The 2,989-nt window shown below is 42.3% G+C and overlaps 1 pseudogene; it reads left to right on the top strand.

Annotated features, from left to right (window-relative positions):
- The first annotated feature begins 516 nt into the window (after positions 1 to 516).
- On the top strand, positions 517 to 2,535 carry LOC103218037 (heat shock cognate 71 kDa protein pseudogene; annotated as a pseudogene).
- The last annotated feature ends 454 nt before the right edge of the window (positions 2,536 to 2,989 follow it).

Genomic DNA, 2,989 nt, shown 5'->3' with positions numbered 1-2,989 from the left:
GAGACAAGGTTTCACCATGTTGACCAGGCTGGTCTCCAACTCCCAGTGTCCCCTAATCAACCCTCTTCGGCCTCCCAAAGTGTTAGGATTACAGGTGTAATTACAGGTGTAATCCTAACAGGTGAGCCATTGCACCAGCAGGAATGATGGCTCTCAATGCCTCTCATCAGCAAAGCCTAACTTACAGCACAACTAAAAGGGATTACCCTGTGTTCCCCAGGGAAGAGCGTAGGAGGGGGTGAAAATAGTGCTGAGTGAACAACAGACATTCCCACACAGAGATGAACATAACTTAAGTTGCTAAAACCTAGCAAAGATAAAGTGGAAAAAATTCTTAAAACTAAGTTTGGCAGTAGGAGTGAAAAATTATAAATAATCTCAGCAACATGTGACCTCAAATAAACACATGAATCAACAAATACTCTGTAAAAATACGCCATACTTTGATATGAAAGAACACCAAACACTCACTGAATTTGCCTGCAGCTCTGGGGGCTCCTGTGGCTTTCTTCTTTATCAGAGCGAGGCCTACACACCAGCAACCATGTCCAAGGGACCTGCAGTTGGTATTGATCTTGGCACCACCTACTCTTGTATGGGTGTTTTCCAGCACAGAAAAGTAGAGATAATTGCCAATAATCAGGGAAACCGAACCACTCCAAGCTATGTTGCCTTTACAGACACTGAATGGTTGATCGGTGATGCTGCAACGAATCAAGTTGCAATAAACCCCACCAACACAGTTTTTGATGCCAAACGTCTGATTGGATGCAGATTTGATGATGCTGTTGTCCAATCTGATATGAAGCATTGGCCCTTCATGGTGGTGAATGATGCTGGCAGGCCCAAGGTCCAAGTAGAATACAAGGGAGGGACCAAAAGCTTCTATCCAGAGGAGGTATCCTCTGTGGTTCTGGCAAAAATGAAGGAAATTGCCGAAGCCTACCTTGGGAAGACTGTGACCAATGCTATGGTCACAGTGCCAGCTTACTTTAATGAGTCTCAGCGTCAGACTACCAAACATGCTGTAAGTATTGCTGGTCTCAATGAACTTAGAATTATTAATGAGCCAACTGCTGCTGCTACTGTTTACAGGTTAAACAAAAAGGTTGGAGCAGAAAGAAACGTGCTGATCTTTGACCTGGTAGGTGGCACTTTCGAAGTGTCAGTCCTCACTATTAAGGATGGAATCTTTGAGATCAAGTCTACAGCCAGAGACACCCACTTGGGTGGAGAAGATTTTGACAACCGAATGGTCAACCATTTTATTGCTGAGTTCAAGCGCAAGCATAAGAAGGACATCACTGAGAATAAGAGAGCTGTAAGACACCTCTGTACTGCTTGTGAACGTGCTAAGAATACTCTCTTCCAGCACCCAGGCCAGTATTGAGATCTATTCTCTCTATGAAGGAATCGACTTCTATACCTCCATTACCCATGCCCAGTTTGAAGAATTGAATGCTGACCAATTCCACGGCACCCTGGACCCAGTAGAGAAAGCCCTTCGAGATGCAAAACTAGACAAGCCACAGATTCATGATATTGTCCTGGTTGGTGGTTCTACTCTTATCTCCAAGATTCAGAAGCTTCTCCAAGACTTCTTCAATGGAAAAGAACTGAATAAGAGCATCAACCCTCATGAAACTGTTGCATATGGTATAGCTGTCCAGGCAGCCATTGTGTCTGGAGATAAGTCTGAAAATGTTCAAGATTTGCTGCTCTTTGATGTCACTCCTCTTTCCCTTGGTATTAAAACTGCTGGTGGTATCATGACCGTCCTCATCAAGCGTAATACCACCATTCCTACCAAGCAGACACAGACCTTCACTACCTATTCTGACAACCAGCCTGGTGTGCTTATTCAGGTTTATGAAGGTGAGTGTGCCATGACCAAGGATAACAACTTGCTTGGCAAGTTTGAACTCACAGGCATACCTCTTGCACCCCGAGGTGTTCCTCAGATTGAAGTCATTTTTGACATTGATGTCAATGGTATCCTCAATGTCTCTGCTGTGGACAAGAATACAGGAAAAGAGAATAAGATTACTGTTACTAATGACAAGGGTCGTTTGAGCCAGGAAGACATTGAACATATGTTCCAGGAAGCTGAGAAGTACAAAGCTGAAGATGAGAAGCAGAGGGACAAAGTGTCATCCAAGAATTCACTTAAGTCCTATGCATTCACCATGAAAGCAACTGTCGAAGATGAGAAACTTCAAGGCAAGATTAACGATGAGGACAAACAGAAGATTCTGGACGAGTGTAATGAAATTATCAACTGACTCGATAAGAATCAGACTGCCAAGAAGGAAGCATTTGAACATCAGCAGAAAGAGCTGGAGAAAGTTTGCAACCCCATTATCACCAAGCTGTACCAGAGTGCAGGAGGCATGCCAGGAGGAATGCCTGGGGGATTCCCTGGTAGTGGAGCTCCTCCCTCTGGTGGTGCTTCCTCAGGGCCCACCATTGAAGAGGTTGATTAAGCCAACCCAAGTATAGATGTAGCATTGTTCCACAAATTTAAAACATTTGAAAGAGCTAAACTTGCAGCAAATTCTGTGGCAGTTTTAAAAAGTTAAGCTGCTATAGTAAGTCACTGGACATTCTCAATACTTGAATATGGAACATGCACAGGGGAAGGAAATAACATTGCACTTTATAAACACTGTATTGTAAGTGGAATTAAATAAAACTATTTAAAATTGGCATCAAAAAAAGAAAGAACATAGAATTGAGTTAGTTCTAAGAAAGTCCATGTACGTGTGGATACATAGATACAATTATCTAAAGGATAATTGCTGTGGATGTCACTCTAGATAATTGTAGTGGATGTCAATCTATCGTCTTCAAAAACATATGAACTGAATTAACCAATTATCCTAGTACTTTCCAATTTTCCAGTAAAAGTGACCTTCCTTTAGAGAAAGCACATAATCAGATTTATTTTTTATGAATCTGAGATATGATGAAGAGCAGTGCATTGTAACAG

This window comes from Chlorocebus sabaeus, chromosome 2, assembly GCF_047675955.1.
Source record: "Chlorocebus sabaeus isolate Y175 chromosome 2, mChlSab1.0.hap1, whole genome shotgun sequence".
Classification (NCBI taxonomy): domain Eukaryota; kingdom Metazoa; phylum Chordata; class Mammalia; order Primates; family Cercopithecidae; genus Chlorocebus; species Chlorocebus sabaeus.
This window is presented reverse-complemented; position numbering and strand designations above follow the sequence as displayed.